The sequence below is a fragment of the Pseudophryne corroboree genome, chromosome 2 (assembly GCF_028390025.1).
Source record: "Pseudophryne corroboree isolate aPseCor3 chromosome 2, aPseCor3.hap2, whole genome shotgun sequence".
NCBI lineage: Eukaryota > Metazoa > Chordata > Amphibia > Anura > Myobatrachidae > Pseudophryne > Pseudophryne corroboree.
The window spans coordinates 290135941-290156189 of NC_086445.1; the positions used below are offsets into that span (position 1 = coordinate 290135941).

The window sequence follows — 20249 nt, forward strand, 5'->3', positions numbered from 1 at the left end:
GGGTGTCCACGACACCCATAGAGTGGGAATAGAATCCGTGGCGACCGCAGGTCGCCACCGAGCCTGCAACGTGGCGAGCGCAGCGAGCCCGCAAGGGGCTTGCTGAACTCGCCCCTCCCCGCCGGGATCCCAGCGTCGGTATGCTGCTGGGATCCCGGCGTCTGTAAGCTGACCGGCGGTCAGGAGACCGCCGGTCAGCCGTACTACACCCATCCAACAGACACAGTGTGTGTGAGTACCAGGAGGGGTAATGACTTAATCCCCTGATTTATTGTTCTTTCTGTATTGTATTGCAGCTGAAAACAATAGATGAATGGTTTCTGCTAATCAACCATGGTGTGTCTAGGCGCAGCAGAGAAGCAAAGATAAGCTTGGCTTCATCTGAATGGTGTGCTGGAAAATGAAGCCGCTGGGACCTGATGAGGGTATGAATACTGTCCAACAGACATAGCGTGTGTGAGTAACAGGAGGGGTAGGCTGTAGATGGAGGAGGACCATAGAGCCATCCAAACCCAAGGAATGGGGAGGTATCTGCAGCTCATCAGTAACACTAGCTTAACCTGAATCATCTATTGATATAAGCGATGGGGCAGGTTTTCTGTTAGAATTACTGTGCCTGGCAATGCAGGTGTTGGAACTAGTTCACCCTACCATTACAGGTGGTGGAACTCAGTTCCACCTCATCCATCCCCGTCACTTTAGCCTCTGCTCTCTACTGAGTTCCACCTATCTACAGTTATTGGACAATCAAACTGTCACCATACATCTACCACAAAATACGGACCACAATATAAAAATGTCATTTATCACACTACCTGTTACAGCCTTGGTATTTACAGGTTGTCATGCTTACTGTAGTTTTTTATTATTCATATATATGAATAAAGATGGGATAATAGCTGATAACCTAACTACACGCATACACACACACACACACACACACACACACACACACACACACACACACACACACACACACTGTACATATGTGGTCCTTGAAAAGCAAATGAACAATCATTTATCCTCCATAAATGTATATTAAATGATGATCATTTAATATACATGCACTATTTACTTGGACCTGTTTTATTTCCTGCTGGAACCTGGGGTATAAATGGTTATTTATATACAAACTACCATTTAAAAGTTTTAGAACATATCCATTTTTAATTGAAATTCTCTGTTTATTGTCTTAATGTACTGGAAAATGAAAGCAAATAACGAATAAACAACACGATATAAAAAAAGAAATCAAACAAATTTTGTTGAACTAGGGCTTAATTCAGACCTGATCACAGCAGCAAAATTGTTCTCTAATGGGCAAAACCATGTGCACTGCAGGGTGGGCAGATATAATATGTGCAGAGAAATTTAGATTTGGGTGAGCTTTTTTGGTTATGTGCAGGGTACATACTGTCTACTTTATTTTTACACTGCAATTTAGATTTCAGTTTAAACACACCCCACCCACATCTAAATCACTCTGCACATGTTACATATGACCCACCTGCAGTGCATATGCCAATTAGAGAACAATTTTTGCTGCTGCGATCAGGTCTGAAATAGGCCCCTAGTACAGCAGATTGCTTTAATTTCATCCTTCTGTACTGTTGATTCCAAACTATTTTAATGGAGTTTAACTCTATGCTGGCCATTGCTTGATTTGAAGCCTCCAGTCTTCTTCTTTTCATCACCAGCAGTTCTGACATAGCTTGGGTCATCTATTTGTATTCTGAACATTTAACCAGGTAGTTATTGCATGGTGCTGCAAAATGCTGTGTTAGCTCTTTTCGTTCAGAGTGTCAGTCACACTGTGCAGATCATAGTCTGAGGAGTCCCATACCATCATGCTTCCTCCTCCATGTTTGACAGTTGGTGTCACAGGTATTTATTTATATTTGGTGACCTATCAAAGCTGCCACTTCTCAAGGTGTATAAGCGAAACATTAAACATTGTACAAAAACTCTGCATAAGGAACCAAAGATTTCAAATTAGGATTCATTGGTCCGTAAAACCTTCTGTAAGTCTTCAGCAGTCCACTGGCTGTGCTTCATAGGCTAGGCAAGTTTCGTTGCTACTGATTCTCTGTTCCTGCTAACGTAAACTTCTTTTTAACCTCTAGCAGTTTGCCAGCTACCTCTGTACCAATACATTCACTGGACTTTATTTGGTTACATTTTAAATAAGACCAGTAAAAACTGGGGTGTTCTTAACATTTTTACTAATAATTGGTTTAACAATGACATTCCAATAATTAGAAATTCTAAGACTGTGAATGGCGGCTGCTTGTCACTCACATATATAATCACCAAATTTCCATTTTACAGCGACAAAGCAGAGGAAAATGAAATAGTGAGTCTCAACAAATGTAATTAATAAACGTAAATTGATATATTTTAGTCATAGAATAATACTTATTTAGAAAACGGAAAATAATATTCTCTTTGGACTAAAGTTTCTAGAACTGTCATAGAAAACACCTGCATACATTAGACAAATAACAAAGATAAATGGTCAAAATGTACCAAAAAAGCTGTTTGTCCAGTCTTCCAAATGAATTGAAACAATTTACTGTAGAACGCTTCATGATGACTTTGATTACTCCTGCATATTGCCTTTTCTGAGTGAATTATTATAGTTCTTTCATTTTTTTAACAAATAACAATGTAAATTTCAATTAATGCAACTCTGTAATATTGCTAATTTACAATATTATTTAACCACTAGCATTATTATTTGCCTGTGTTACTGTGTTGAAAGAGGAGTGATCTACTGCATAGACTCCAGCCTTCCTGTCCTCCAGGAGGCTTCATGCCCTATACCAATATAAATACTAATATCACTATTGAGCATGTGCAAGATCACTACTGATATAGGGCCTAATTCAGACCTGATCGTAGATGTGCAAAAAAAAGCACATCTACGATCAAAATCTTTGACATGCCAGGGACGCCCAGCACAAGGCAAGTCCGCCCCACATGCTGGGTCCTGCCCCCGCACAGACATGAGAAAGCATTGCACAGTGGTAATGCTTATAAACCTGCCAAGTAGCTCTCTGCCTAAGCAGCCTAGCTGTGAAGGCAGATGGCTACCCACCATGTTTTTGGCTACAGCGGCTGCATGTAACATCATGCAGCCGTCTCACGCCGCTCCGGCAACGTTCCAAACAACATCCCCCCAACGCCACCACAACGATGTCCCAATACTGCTGACATGCCCGCGACCGCCCCACAACCACCTCTGCCTGTCAATCAGGCAGAATCGATTGTACAAGTGAGATGCCATCGCATTTCACTGTGTGCCCACGTGCAGTGCGGCTACTGCACATGCACACACTGCACTGGCCTTCAGCTTGTGAATGCTGCCACTGAATTAAACCCATAAGCTGCAAATGCTTCCCATTTTCAGAATATATTCACTGACTGGTGGGCTGTATGAAATCCTTATCAGTTCAAGTTCATCTCCATTACAAGTGTACAGTGAGTACAACTGTACCTGCTATTTATCAATAAACCAACACCACTGGTTAAGTATCTAGGTTGTTTTTAGATATATAGTTTGAATTATAGCATAGTTAGAGTGATCCGTTGGTGTGTACCTATACAACACTGCAATATCAACACCTACACACAGTATATCTAACAGTCAGTACATAAATTCATAATGAATAAACCATTTACATATCTCTGAGGTCAGGGGTGGTTTAACATTGGAGGGGGCCCGTGTGCACCTCTAGGTGGGCCCCCTCCTCTGTACATTGCAGTAGTCTTCAGCATTGTGCCGGAGTCTACTGCGCATGCACAGTTCTCTGGAAACACGGTGCTCGCCATATTCCAGAGACCAATTTGGTTACTGCGCATGAATGATTTTAACCATGAGTGCGGCGCACCCAATGCTGGACTCCGCAAAGGTAAGTATTACAAATGGGTAGAGTATGTGCAGTGGGGGCCCCCCTGGACCAGGGTCCATGTGCACTGCACACATTGCACCCATGATAAAAGCATATGTCTGAGGTATTGATTATAGCTATTAAAATATTAGATAAAAACATTTTCAATTATATATTATTTGCAGAAATTATTCTCATAAAATATTCAAATACCTGTATATAGTTTACATATGAATTTAATTCTTTTAATTGACTAAGACGCAATTATTGAATTTTGCTTTTTATTTTCTAAATCAGATTAGGGCATATTATAGTAGTCATTTCATGTATCGTCTTCTTGTCCACTTAAAGATAAAATGTTCAAAGCACATGGTTACTTTCAAATTACAACAATTGTGTTCAACAGTCTCCCAATACTACAACTATTAATTAAAAACATTATTTTTTGACAGCTTTATTACTAAGATCATTTGATAATACCAAACCAATTAAAATATGCCCTTACTGCTTAAACCTGCTGAGCTTCTAGGGCCTGAAACACATCACTGTGGGTATTGCAAGTGATAGGGTCATTTAATAATTATCAAGCTAGATAATTTCCAAACTGTACTGTTTCAAAAGAAGTTGGTTTATAAAATGATGAAATAGGACAAGCAGTTAATCACCACTGCGAAGCAGTAATGGAACCTCTAGGGATACATCAATTAAGGAGATACTCTAATGATTTTAGATAACACAAGTAAATTTACATATTGACATTTTTTTTGTTCTCTATACCAGAGTACTGTGATTAACATGTTTTCACCAAGACTTATATATACTTTTGTTCTGCATTAGAATATTCTTCTATGTCTGTAATTCGGAGGTAATGAACTGTCAATGAACAATTATTTTTTTGTGTTTAGTCCTAAACACAATTCAAATAATAACTGGAATAAATGGCAAATAAAAGCCACCTTAAATTTTCTTTAAAAGTGTTATATAAAGTATTATTTAAACACTATATTTTTCAATGATTTAATAGATGTACAGTACTGTTATATTGGTTATGATGCTGCAGATCGTCTATTTTCCAAAAGCTGGTCAAGGATTTGCAAATCATAACAAAACTTTTTATAAGTAAATCTGCTTATGAATTATGATTAAATTAGATGGCACTTTATTCTGTGGATCCGTTCTCTGTTGCCCACATTTATCTTCCTATCAGCAATCTTCAATGTACAGTATGTGAAAGCAGATGCCAGTGTAATGCATAAAGTTAATGCTAGTTTGATGCTTACAGGTAAAAATGTAAGGTTCTGTATTTTTAAGTTTGAGTTCAGAATTTTTTTGTGTTAACTAGAGATGAGCGGGTTCGGTTTCTCTGAATCCGAACCCGCCAGAACTTCATGTTTTTTTTCACGGGTCCGAGCGACTCGGATCTTCCCGCCTTGCTCGGTTAACCCGAGCGCGCCCGAACGTCATCATGACGCTGTCGGATTCTCGCGAGGCTCGGATTCTATCGCGAGACTCGGATTCTATATAAGGAGCCGCGCGTCGCCGCCATTTTCACACGTGCATTGAGATTGATAGGGAGAGGACGTGGCTGGCGTCCTCTCCATTTAGATTATAAGAGACTGAGAGAGATTTACTGGAGCTGACTAGGAGGAGTACTGTTACTGTAGAAGTGTAGAGACTGAGTGGAGAGAGTTTACTAGTGAGGACAGTGCAGTTTACTTTATAATCCGTTCTCTGCCTGAAAAAAGCGATACACAGCACACAGTGACTCAGTCACATACCATATCTGTGTGCACTGCTCAGGCTCAGGCCAGTGTGCTGCATCATCTATTATCTATATATAATATTATATATATCTGTCTGACTGCTCAGCTCACACAGCTTATAATTGTGGGGGAGACTGGGGAGCACTACTGCAGTGCCAGTTATAGGTTATAGCAGGAGCCAGGAGTACATAATATATTATATAGTGAGTGACCACCAGACACACAGTGCAGTTTATTTAATATATCCGTTCTCTGCCTGAAAAAAGCGATACACACAGTGACTCAGTCAGTCACATACCATATCTGTGTGCACTGCTCAGGCTCAGGCCAGTGTGCTGCATCATCTATATATATTATATATCTGTCTGACTGCTCAGCTCACACAGCTTATAATTGTGGGGGAGACTGGGGAGCACTACTGCAGTGCCAGTTATAGGTTATAGCAGGAGCCAGGAGTACATAATATTATATTAAAATTAAACAGTGCACACTTTTGCTGCAGGAGTGCCACTGCCAGTGTGACTAGTGACCAGTGACCTGACCACCAGTATATATAATATTAGTAGTATACTATCTCTTTATCAACCAGTCTATATTAGCAGCAGACACAGTACAGTACGGTAGTTCACGGCTGTGGCTACCTCTGTGTCGGCACTCGGCAGCCCGTCCATAATTGTATATACCACCTAACCGTGTTTTTTTTTTCTTTCTTTATACATACATACTAGTTACGAGTATACTATCTCTTTATCAACCAGTCTATATTAGCAGCAGACACAGTACAGTGCGGTAGTTCACGGCTGTGGCTACCTCTGTGTCGGCACTCGGCAGCCCGTCCATAATTGTATATACCACCTAACCGTGGTTTTTTTTTCTTTCTTTATACATACATACTAGTTACGAGTATACTATCTCTTTATCAACCAGTCTATATTAGCAGCAGACACAGTACAGTGCGGTAGTTCACGGCTGTGGCTACCTCTGTGTCGGCACTCGGCAGCCCGTCCATAATTGTATATACCACCTAACCGTGGTTTTTTTTTCTTTCTTTATACATACATACTAGTTACGAGTATACTATCTCTTTATCAACCAGTCTATATATTAGCAGCAGACACAGTACAGTGCGGTAGTTCACGGCTGTGGCTACCTCTGTGTCGGCACTCGGCAGCCCGTCCATAATTGTATATACCACCTAACCGTGGTTTTTTTTTCTTTCTTTATACATACATACTAGTTACGAGTATACTATCTCTTTATCAACCAGTCTATATTAGCAGCAGACACAGTACAGTGCGGTAGTTCACGGCTGTGGCTACCTCTGTGTCGGCACTCGGCAGCCCGTCCATAATTGTATATACCACCTAACCGTGGTTTTTTTTTCTTTCTTTATACATACATACTAGTTACGAGTATACTATCTCTTTATCAACCAGTCTATATATTAGCAGCAGACACAGTACAGTGCGGTAGTTCACGGCTGTGGCTACCTCTGTGTCGGCACTCGGCAGCCCGTCCATAATTGTATATACCACCTAACCGTGGTTTTTTTTTCTTTCTTTATACATACATACTAGTTACGAGTATACTATCTCTTTATCAACCAGTCTATATATTAGCAGCAGACACAGTACAGTGCGGTAGTTCACGGCTGTGGCTACCTCTGTGTCGGCACTCGGCAGCCCGTCCATAATTGTATACTAGTATCCAATCCATCCATCTCCATTGTTTACCTGAGGTGCCTTTTAGTTGTGCCTATTAAAATATGGAGAACAAAAATGTTGAGGTTCCAAAATTAGGGAAAGATCAAGATCCACTTCCACCTCGTGCTGAAGCTGCTGCCACTAGTCATTGCCGAGACGATGAAATGCCAGCAACGTCGTCTGCCAAGGCCGATGCCCAATGTCATAGTACAGAGCATGTCAAATCCAAAACACCAAATATCAGTAAAAAAAGGACTCCAAAACCTAAAATAAAATTGTCGGAGGAGAAACGTAAACTTGCCAATATGCCATTTACCACACGGAGTGGCAAGGAACGGCTGAGGCCCTGGCCTATGTTCATGGCTAGTGGTTCAGCTTCACATGAGGATGGAAGCACTCAGCCTCTCGCTAGAAAAATGAAAAGACTCAAGCTGGCAAAAGCAGCACAGCAAAGAACTGTGCATTCTTCGAAATCCCAAATCCACAAGGAGAGTCCAATTGTGTCGGTTGCGATGCCTGACCTTCCCAACACTGGACGTGAAGAGCATGCGCCTTCCACCATTTGCACGCCCCCTGCAAGTGCTGGAAGGAGCACCCGCAGTCCAGTTCCTGATAGTCAGATTGAAGATGTCAGTGTTGAAGTACAACAGGATGAGGAGGATATGGGTGTTGCTGGCGCTGGGGAGGAAATTGACCAGGAGGATTCTGATGGTGAGGTGGTTTGTTTAAGTTAGGCACCCGGGGAGACACCTGTTGTCCGTGGGAGGAATATGGCCGTTGACATGCCAGGTGAAAATACCAAAAAAATCAGCTCTTCGGTGTGGAGGTATTTCACCAGAAATGCGGACAACAGGTGTCAAGCCGTGTGTTCCCTTTGTCAAGCTGTAATAAGTAGGGGTAAGGACGTTAACCACCTCGGAACATCCTCCCTTATACGTCACCTGCAGCGCATTCATAATAAGTCAGTGACAAGTTCAAAAACTTTGGGTGACAGCGGAAGCAGTCCACTGACCAGTAAATCCCTTCCTCTTGTAACCAAGCTCACGCAAACCACCCCACCAACTCCCTCAGTGTCAATTTCCTCCTTCCCCAGGAATGCCAATAGTCCTGCAGGCCATGTCACTGGCAATTCTGACGAGTCCTCTCCTGCCTGGGATTCCTCCGATGCATCCTTGCGTGTAACGCCTACTGCTGCTGGCGCTGCTGTTGTTGCCGCTGGGAGTCGATGGTCATCCCAGAGGGGAAGTCGTAAGCCCACTTGTACTACTTCCAGTAAGCAATTGACTGTTCAACAGTCCTTTGCGAGGAAGATGAAATATCACAGCAGTCATCCTACTGCAAAGCGGATAACTGAGTCCTTGACAACTATGTTGGTGTTAGACGTGCGTCCGGTATCCGCCGTTAGTTCACAGGGAACTAGACAATTTATTGAGGCAGTGTGCCCCCGTTACCAAATACCATCTAGGTTCCACTTCTCTAGGCAGGCGATACCGAGAATGTACACGGACGTCAGAAAAAGACTCACCAGTGTCCTAAAAAATGCAGTTGTACCCAATGTCCACTTAACCACGGACATGTGGACAAGTGGAGCAGGGCAGGGTCAGGACTATATGACTGTGACAGCCCACTGGGTAGATGTATGGACTCCCGCCGCAAGAACAGCAGCGGCGGCACCAGTAGCAGCATCTCGCAAACGCCAACTCTTTCCTAGGCAGGCTACGCTTTGTATCACCGCTTTCCAGAATACGCACACAGCTGAAAACCTCTTACGGCAACTGAGGAAGATCATCGCGGAATGGCTTACCCCAATTGGACTCTCCTGTGGATTTGTGGCATCGGACAACGCCAGCAATATTGTGTGTGCATTAAATATGGGCAAATTCCAGCACGTCCCATGTTTTGCACATACCTTGAATTTGGTGGTGCAGAATTTTTTAAAAAACGACAGGGGCGTGCAAGAGATGCTGTCGGTGGCCAGAAAAATTGCGGGACACTTTCGGCGTACAGGCACCACGTACAGAAGACTGGAGCACCACCAAAAACTACTGAACCTGCCCTGCCATCATCTGAAGCAAGAAGTGGTAACGAGGTGGAATTCAACCCTCTATATGCTTCAGAGGTTGGAGGAGCAGCAAAAGGCCATTCAAGCCTATACAATTGAGCACGATATAGGAGGTGGAATGCACCTGTCTCAAGTGCAGTGGAGAATGATTTCAACGTTGTGCAAGGATCTGATGCCCTTTGAACTTGCCACACGTGAAGTCAGTTCAGACACTGCCAGCCTGAGTCAGGTCATTCCCCTCATCAGGCTTTTGCAGAAGAAGCTGGAGGCATTGAAGAAGGAGCTAAAAGGGAGCGATTCCGCTAGGCATGTGGGACTTGTGGATGCAGCCCTTAATTCGCTTAACAAGGATTCACGGGTGGTCAATCTGTTGAAATCAGAGCACTACATTTTGGCCACCGTGCTCGATCCTAGATTTAAAGCCTACCTTGGATCTCTCTTTCCGGCAGACACAGGTCTGCTGGGGTTGAAAGACCTGCTGGTGACAAAATTGTCAAGTCAAGCGGAACGCGACCTGTCAACATCTCCTCCTTTACATTCTCCCGCAACTGGGGGTGCGAGGAAAAGGCTCAGAATTCCGAGCCCACCCGCTGGCGGTGATGCAGGGCAGTCTGGAGCGACTGCTGATGCTGACATCTGGTCCGGACTGAAGGACCTGACAACGATTACGGACATGTCGTCTACTGTCACTGCATATGATTCTCTCAACATTGATAGAATGGTGGAGGATTATATGAGTGACCACATCCAAGTAGGCACGTCACACAGTCCGTACTTATACTGGCAGGAAAAAGAGGCAATTTGGAGGCCCTTGCACAAACTGGCTTTATTCTACCTAAGTTGCCCTCCCACAAGTGTGTACTCCGAAAGAGTGTTTAGTGCCGCCGCTCACCTTGTCAGCAATCGGCGTACGAGGTTACATCCAGAAAATGTGGAGAAGATGATGTTCATTAAAATGAATTATAATCAATTCCTCCGCGGAGACATTGACCAGCAGCAATTGCCTCCACAAAGTACACAGGGAGCTGAGATGGTGGATTCCAGTGGGGACGAATTGATAATCTGTGAGGAGGGGGATGTACACGGTGATATATCGGAGGGTGAAGATGAGGTGGACATCTTGCCTCTGTAGAGCCAGTTTGTGCAAGGAGAGATTAATTGCTTCTTTTTTGGGGGGGGTCCAAACCAACCCGTCATATCAGTCACAGTCGTGTGGCAGACCCTGTCACTGAAATGATGGGTTGGTTAAAGTGTGCATGTCCTGTTTTGTTTATACAACATAAGGGTGGGTGGGAGGGCCCAAGGACAATTCCATCTTGCACCTCTTTTTTCTTTTCTTTTTCTTTGCATCATGTGCTGATTGGGGAGGGTTTTTTGGAAGGGACATCCTGCGTGACACTGCAGTGCCACTCCTAGATGGGCCCGGTGTTTGTGTCGGCCACTAGGGTCGCTAATCTTACTCACACAGCTACCTCATTGCGCCTCTTTTTTTCTTTGCGTCATGTGCTGTTTGGGGAGGGTTTTTTGGAAGGGACATCCTGCGTGACACTGCAGTGCCACTCCTAGATGGGCCCGGTGTTTGTGTCGGCCACTAGGGTCGCTAATCTTACTCACACAGCTACCTCATTGCGCCTCTTTTTTTCTTTGCGTCATGTGCTGTTTGGGGAGGGTTTTTTGGAAGGGCCATCCTGCGTGACACTGCAGTGCCACTCCTAGATGGGCCCAGTGTTTGTGTCGGCCACTAGGGTCGCTAATCTTACTCACACAGCTACCTCATTGCGCCTCTTTTTTTCTTTGCGTCATGTGCTGTTTGGGGAGGGTTTTTTGGAAGGGACATCCTGCGTGACACTGCAGTGCCACTCCTAGATGGGCCCGGTGTTTGTGTCGGCCACTAGGGTCGCTTATCTTACTCACACAGCGACCTCGGTGCAAATTTTAGGACTAAAAATAATATTGTGAGGTGTGAGGTATTCAGAATAGACTGAAAATGAGTGTAAATTATGGTTTTTGAGGTTAATAATACTTTGGGATCAAAATGACCCCCAAATTCTATGATTTAAGCTGTTTTTTAGTGTTTTTTGAAAAAAACACCCGAATCCAAAACACACCCGAATCCGACAAAAAAAATTCGGTGAGGTTTTGCCAAAACGCGTTCGAACCCAAAACACGCCCGCGGAACCGAACCCAAAACCAAAACACAAAACCCGAAAAATTTCAGGCGCTCATCTCTAGTGTTAACAGGTGTTTTGTTTTTGTTTTTACACCTTTTTAGCAAGCTTTGTGCATTTTTTTCTGTTACTGTAGCTTTCCTTTAGATTTCATTTCTTAGAGTTCATTTTAGTCTGATTGTAGATGTTTATCTTCTATAGGAATAAAGAAGAGGGTAAGTAAGAGCCAGATTGGATTTCATAGAAATAGACCCCAGCTCCTTAGCTGTGACAGCAGCTAAACATTAGCATATTTTGCTGATGCCACCACCAACAGTTACACTAAAACAGTGTCTGTAGTTGTATTAACTACAGTACAACTGCTTTAAGCATTTAGTCTCCAAGCAATAGGCTCTTAATTTTATATTCTTGTGAGCATATTGTCACTCTGTACTAGAGTAGGTTGCCACCGTTTGTTGAATGATGGTTAGGTCACACTGTTGCCTCATGGTAAGTCTTGTACAGCATGAAAACTATCCACTGAACAGTCTAACAATGGCTGACTGACATAGATTCTGATTGGGCCATGACTTCTTATTCTTACAGTTCTGATATAGCAGTTTTGATTTTGGGGGCTTTTGCAGTTTTTAATCTGCATCAATGGAGTATGATGTTCACAGATAACAATTGTATTCAGAATAAAGTCCTGGTCAAAATTGACTCCAGGTTGGCAATATTTCACACTATTTATAGAATGCTTTGCAAATGACTTCATTATGTTTACTTGTGCAATGTTGTGACAGAAACCAGGCTACATGGTTACTTACCAACACCTGAGGGTGTTTAGAAGGGACCTGGATATGAGTAGCTGAGCTTCAGTGTCCTGCACTAAGATGGCTACAACTCCTCATGATTGTGGCAGCAGTTGCAGTGGAAATCCTAGTAATAGGAAGGCAGCCTCTGATGAGGTCATCAGGGAAAAATGCAGGTGTAAGCAGCCTGCTTTGGTACCTCTATGCCAGCTGAAGTGCCTCTGCCTGCACTGCTGGATAAATGGCTTCTACTCCAAAAACAGACAGTTCTGTGGGGAACACAATTTGTTTTATCTCAATAGACTTTTGGGGATGAGCATAGGTTAGATTTGTATTCACATTTCTCCTGTGGTAATTTGTGGTAATTTGGTATTTAACTTTCAGCAGTGGAGATTATAAACTGATCTGTATGAAAGCAGTAAGTGCATGAAAATTGTGAAGGGGTAATGGTGAGTTGAGATGATAAATTGTCTGATCAGCTGTAATTTAAAATATTTTGAACTGTATAATTATCTGCCACCTTGGCTGCAATGTTTTTAATAAATAAACAAATGAAGCATTCCTATGCAAAATTAATTTTATTTTGTTTGGGCCACATGTTCAATACTGCTGAAAACAATCATAGATCACATATATAGTGAAATTAATTAATGGCTGTCTTCCAAGCAACTAAACGTTGGAAATGTTATATTTGCCATTGAATTGGGTGCAATTGGGTGCAATCCAAAATTAGGTTGTCTCATATTTACTCAGCTACTAAATCTAATTGCACAGAATATTTTCATACAGAAGTAGTCACACTCATCTATTGTCCGTATTGGTGTGTAGGGGCAAAAACTAGTTGCACTACATAGGCCTGTGCCTGGTCGCAGGGTGGTGTTTTCAGTCACAGGGTGGTGTATGCAGTCACAGTGTAAAGAATTTAATTTCCGGCGAGTGCAATACTGGTGTTCATCTACCAGGTGTCACTTTTGAAAAACGCTGTTTCACAAGACTCCAATGTAAAGTGAAATGATGCTTGCAATGCAATAACTACTTTTATAGATGCTTTTTTATTTTCATCTCAAATGTACAATATAATAAAGCATGTTATATTAGGGTGGATATATTTGAAACATCTGCAAGCCTTACCACAATTAGAGTTATTTTATTATACAATGTGACTTGTGCCATGCACATAATCCTTGTAATTTCTTCAGTAATAAGAGGTACTGATGCATTGATGGCATGCTTTACAAATAAATGGTGGTCTCCAGGGGTGGATTGATTGCTTAGTCTAAGTACTGTAAAGAGTCTGCTTGTATAAAGAGTTGATGCAAACAGATATTGTTTATACTGTATATAGCTAGGGGGCTTGCTATCACTTGCAATAACTACAAGTATCAGCACAGAAAAAGGTATTTTTGCATTGAGCTGACTGTGCATCTTTTGCCCAACTGAAAATGGCATTTAAAAGTACCGTAGAGAGTCAGAGCAAAGAAAAAATAATCATTACAATCAGTGACATCACTATGTCCCTGCAGGAGTGCACAGCTTGACTTACATGGCTGTCTTGGCCTATTGGTATCATCAATGTTTAGTATACCTTTGAAATCGAGTTTTATTCCCAGAATCAGTGCAGGCCCTGCATTTTCATTTAAGCATCAATTAATGTGTATCGAGCTATTATCAGTGCTTGCTTTAATACAGATATTGCCTCTATTTTGCTGCAAAAGATGCACAGTCAGTGTGTACTCTATATGTGTGCATAAGTGAGACTTTCACTGTTTGCTATTAGCCAAAGGTATTCCTGCTTGTTTGCGAAGAAAGATGCACAGTCAGCTTTTCATACAAGCCAACTTTTTTCTATCCCAAGACTAAGTGATAATTTCCAAAAGCACACCTGGAACACACAGTTCATTTATAAGGCAAGCTATTGTGGCATCACTGTTGCCCATCACTGCCAAAAATGCAAGGACAATGTGCACAGCACAAGTCACAGTGTGTAATAAAATGAGACTTAAAATATATCTCCAGTATGATATTGATATGAGCAGAATTCTTAATTGCTTTGCACTTCCCTTAAATCAAACCCAAGCTCAAGTGTATGTTAAGCATTGACAATACCAAAAGACCAAGACAGCCATGCAAGTCAAGCCATACACTCCTGAAGTGACATAGTAATGTCACTGATTGTAGTGGTTGTTACTTTTCACTGTCATTTTCAGTTGAGAAAAAGATGCAGTCAGCTTAATGTAAAAATACCTTTATCTATGCTTATATTTATTTATATTGGAGTTCAGTGATTATTTTAAAGAGTAGTCCTGAAGTCCCTCAAACCCACCATTCAATCAAGTAATACAGGCAGTCTTTAATAATACAAACTGTTACAATATGCAGATAGAGCCATATTTATCTTGGCCTTTAATAGGATAAATTGAGCCAGGGCAGTCAGACTTAATCCCCTGCTGTAATGACTTAATCCCCTGATGTATTGTTCTCTCTGTATTGTAATGCAGCTGAGAACAATAGATGAAGTGTTTATGCTAATAAACCATGGTCTGCTTAGGCGCAGCAGAGAAACCAAGATAAATGTGGCTCAATCTGCATGCTGAGACTTTGACTTTTCTTCTCTATTGAATTCATAAACAGCCTTCCACCCCATCCCCATGTGAGACTTGTGATTTCACAGACTGGGTGTGAAATCACAGTACAGCCTTTTCTACAGTTTGTAAATGAATGGTTCATGCTGGCTTTGGTTGGGGCAAGGGACCTTAACCCAACCCCCACCACTGTTATAAAAAAGTGCACTGCACTGCAACAGAGATGTATGATGAGATATCTGCACAGTATATGCTCTTCCAACTAGATGAATTTCTACTATTCTGTGCATGTCTGTATGATCAATTTTTTTTTATGTTATATGCAAAACTGGTATTTTGGACCCCTCATGCAGCTGTTTGTGAGCATAAAAATGCTAAATTATATGCATGGTAACTGTAGCTGTTGTTGTTGGGCTTTTTTCCTTTCCCCTTCCATACATTCCCACGGAGTCAGAGGGCTCCACTGTACCCTGATTCCCAACTCCAAGCTCCCCCTGCAGGGTCTGATGACAGAGAATTGGGATGACCTGTATGGGGAGGAGGGCTTGATTTATGCTGTGTTCTAAGCCATAGAGTCTACTGTTACCCAAACCTATCTTCATGCTTACTCTGCAGACTCTGGTGACAGATTATAATAATAATAATTATTATTATTATTATTATTATTATTATTATTATTAAATTAAATTTAAGGCATATGCACATGTACTCTGCATGGGGTGTGGTATGGAAGGTCGGCCACACTGAGGATGACAGTGTCTAGGTCGACCACTATTGGTCATCAGGGTTTCTAGGTTGACAGGGATTCTAGGTCTGCATGGTCTAGGTTGACAGATCACAAGGTTGACATGAGTTTTTTTTATTTATTTTTGGTGTCGTTTTCTCTACACAGTGACCGGGAACCCCAATTAGTGCTCCGTGTCCCCTCGCATGGCTCGCTTTGCTCATCATGCTTCAGGCAAGGTGCCTTGCTCCACTACTGCTGTGCTTGGCACAGGTTACTGTTCTCAATCGTAGTCCACGTGGATTGTTAAGTATGAAAAAGATCAAAAAAAGAAAAAAATAGTAAAAACTCTTGTTGACCTTTTGCCCTATTGACCTAGAACATGTTGGCCTATAAACCCTATTGACCTAGTTACTGTCGACCAATAGTGGTCGACCTAGACACCGGATACCCTCTGCATGTTAGGTGTGATGTTCATATGTCAGCAGCGGTGCAAGTAAAAGTTTTTTTGTTTTACAGGTAATCTGTATGCAAATAATAGGTACGGTCACACATCACAAGGGGCATGACCACACATCACAGGGATGTTGCTACATGACATGCCATTCATTTCTCAGCCATCTGAGGGCCAAAATGGAAAACTGCACTATGTCCATAAAACAGGGCCAAAACTAGGCAGGGGCAAAGGGTGCACATGATTAGATTAGATGATTAGGATTAGAGAGAGAGCATTAGAGGGGCCTCCTATCATCAGTGGAGAGGATCACCTCTCTCCTCCACTGTCCAAGTAGGACAGAAAGAGCACTCAGGGGGCCACCAGTGCACAGGCTGGTGTTCAGCCTCACAGTGATATGAGTTTCCCTCCTCCCAGACACAGGCAGCTGCAACATACTAGCAGGAGAGCTCCAGGACTCTGCAGCTACACCACAGTCAGTGCTCATGAGTGGTCTGCTGGGCCCAGGTAAAATTTAAGGGATGTGAGCAAGAGCAGAAGCAGGGCAGTGGGAAGGAACAGCACGCAGTCACTCGTGACTGGTGCTGGTGAGTTCAACTATGTATATGGGGGTCACAATGTGTGTGTATATGGGGGCACAGTGAGTGTGTGTGTCTTTGTGTATGTGGGCAAACTGTGTGTGTATACTGTATGTATGGGAGCACAGTGTGTGTTTTTATATGTATTGGGCACAGTCTGTGTGTGTGTATATGTATGGGAGCACATGGTATGTATGTGTACATGGTGACACAGTGTGTGCATGAGAGCACAGTGCATGAATGTGTATGGGGAGCAGTGTGTGTATGGTAGCTCAGTATGTGTGTGTATATATATGGGGGCACAGTGTGTGTGTATACTCATATGTCCAGCAGCCATCAGCCTTTCACTGAGGGCATCAGGCACTTCTATGTATGTGTGTTATATACCATGCTAAGTTCCTGTCACTGAAGCCTACAGGTTATGTAGTACAGAACCAATGCCAACCTGTGTGGGGTTGTGTCCAGACACACAGCAAGAAGTAATCCAATGGAATTCCTATGGGATAAAACTATGTAATACACTGTAACACACTATGCCACTGATGTTTTGTTATTCAATAATATGGGCCAGGATGTAATGAAGTCCGAGTTCATACTTTTTTTTAAAGGGGCAATCATGTACAAGGCTAACAATTCTTTGTACATTATTGCCCCTTTAAAAAGAGTTAGTTTGGCCGGCATCCCGTATGTCCGCCAAACTCGAACTTCATTACATCCCGCAAATGGTGTGACAGTTTGGGGGTGCCAAATTACTGCCTTGCCCCAGGTGTTGAAAATCCTAGTTTCGTCCCAGCTTAAAACATTCACAATATGCTGTTTGTATAGTAATTGCCAAATAATTATACATATGTGCTGGTGTTTGAAATTGGAGAGAGAGAGAGAGAGAGAGAGAGACAGAGCGCAGAGCAATGAGCTGCAACACAAAAGATGTCATCTGTGGAATTGATTTTCCACATCCTTTATTTTACAACTCATTGGATTCTCTCTCTCTCTGCAATTCCATAACTCCAGCACATGTTCTATGTACAATTCTAATATATTTGGCACAGTCACAGCATTTGTGTGCAAAATAAAAATACACCTTACCTTTCCTCTCAGCGATGGGGAACCTCTAAAGAAATTGATCCTTCCTGGGTAGCCTGTGTCTTCAGTAACTATTCACTATTCATGTAGGAAATCCTATGGTCTGGTAGATCATTGTTTGTGTAGGAATCATGCAACAGAAGTTTAAACAGACTTGTGCCCCCTGTGTCCCCTCCAGCCTGCTGTTCCCTTTAACCACAGCCTACTGCTCTGTGTCTCATCCATTGCCATGCCTTTCCAGGTACATGTTACCTGTGTCAGTTGAGTCTTGTGTCTCCTGTGCCATCTCCAGCCACATATCCCTTTTAGCCTCCTGTGTCTTCCAGCCTCCTGCCCCTATCTTTCCAGACTTCTACCCCCTGTTTTTCTTTCCAGCCTCATACCCCACCTGTCTTTCCAGCCACCTGCCCATTGTCTTTCCAGCCTCCTGCCCATTGTCTTTCCAGCCTTCTGCCCCCTGTCTCCTGTATTATAACCTGCATGGCCTCTTCATGCATGATCAGCAGCTCCCCTTCATGGCAGGGAGCATGATGTGATGTTCCACGATTAGCATTGTGCTCCCTGCATTCCTGGAGCTGTCATTCCACTGAGCACCATGGTCTTGCTCAGCAAAGTAGTTCCTGTATAATGGTGGCTTATGGCAGTGGGCATACCGGCTGTCAAATTCTTAATGGTACGCTGCACCAGACAGTACCGCCATACTTGCACTGCTGTATATAAGCAAATGAGATTCCGTAAATTCTATCAGCAGCAAATTTAATCATATATATTATCCATAGCATTACATTTTTTTTTCATCTTTGCTATCGTACTTTTGGTACATGCTTTTTCTATCCTGCTTGTTGCCTAAGCATCTCTGTGTGTTTTTTTGTCTTCACATATATAAATATTACATTTATTTAAATAATGTGTAGTAATAATAATAATAGTAATAATTATTATTATTATTATTAATAATAATAATATGTATAATTTATTTATTATGTTAGGTTTTGAATGGCATGTAATTCATTTTGAAAAAGCTAAATATTTACATACTTACAATATTTACATGGGGAACCACTTGTCTCAGTAATACCTTTCCCTGTTAGAAATGCACTAATGAGAATGCTCACCATGTGCTCCGTTCACTGCAAGGTGAGAATCTTAGAAATGTGCCTTTAATGATATACAGTATTGCACCCCATTCCTATGCAATATTTAAGTAGGTCTCCATTATTTCAGAATTATTTTTAGCTTTGTGATTCACCAAAATGTTTGTGCAGACACTTTTGAAACTCTGACACACAACTATTTAAACTTCATTAAACTCTCCTTCATATCTCCCATCTTTTAACTCTTCTCTGATTTTAGACCTATTAAAAAATGTTCTTTAATCTTTGCATCACTGTTCTAGGAAAACTTATTTCTCAAGTATGTGAACACAGCTTGCACTTTATAAGGGTCTTGAAAAAAAGGGGAGTTTTTGGGAACCGCACAAGTCCTCAAATAGATTAGTAGTATAATTAGTAGCCTCTGAAAAACTGAATTATCTCGAATTGCTTCTAGATATAGCAACAAGGGGTATGGATAGTCAATCTTGGCCCCACCTGGTTGTTGCTTTCAGTGGTGCTCCACAGAGTCAATGTAAGGCAGTACAGAAAAAAGTGTTTAGAAAGTAGACTCTTTTTTGGGAGCACTCTAATTCAGAGGGTAGAAATATAATTAATTAATTAATACTGGTAAAACCATTTTTATTAGATTATACATTAAAAAATATTTTTAGGAGTATTTGCGTGAAAAATTAGAAGCTTTGCGAAAATATAAAACACATTATAATTGGTACGTGATATCCGTATCACAGTGTATCGGTTGCCGGAAATTAATGACTGTGGTTACAGAGTTCATACATCATTGCACATTGAGATTTATGTAATGTATGACCATCATTTATTCAGCAAGTATCCATTGTGGATTACAGTAGATGCTGAGAATTAAATCATAGGTCATATGAAAGTCAGGTGCCCCGTAGTATGTATATATGTAATTATATATGGGTGACACTTTCTAGGGGAGTCAATTTATTGCAGTACCAGGGTGTTCAGAGGTGGTCTCCCATCCTAGTACTAACCCGGCCTTTCACTGCTTAGCTTCCAAGGTCAGAAGAGATTGGGCATCTCCAGTGATGTATGACCGCAAATATTGTACTCTCCCTCTAAGATCACCAAAAAATGTGCAGCCACTTTGTTATAGGAGTTCCAAAGTGCCCAATGTTTTGGGTGTGGATGGCAATATAGGGGAGTAAAATTGTTGCAGTACCTGGGTGTTCAAAGGTGGTCACCCATCCTTTTACTGACCCGGCCTTTCACTGCTTAGCTTCCAAGATCGGAAGAGATTGGGCATTTCCAGTGAGGTATGACCGCAAATATTATACTCACCCTCCTCAATCATCCAAAAAATTATATTATGATT

The 20249-nt window shown here is 41.9% G+C and overlaps 2 pseudogenes; both read right to left on the reverse strand.

Moving 5' to 3' along the window:
• Positions 1 to 19858: 19858 nt before the first annotated feature.
• Positions 19859 to 19978, reverse strand: LOC135051460 (5S ribosomal RNA; annotated as a pseudogene).
• A 106-nt stretch (positions 19979 to 20084) lies between these two features.
• On the reverse strand, positions 20085 to 20204 carry LOC135051401 (5S ribosomal RNA; annotated as a pseudogene).
• Between the last annotated feature and the right edge of the window lie 45 nt (positions 20205 to 20249).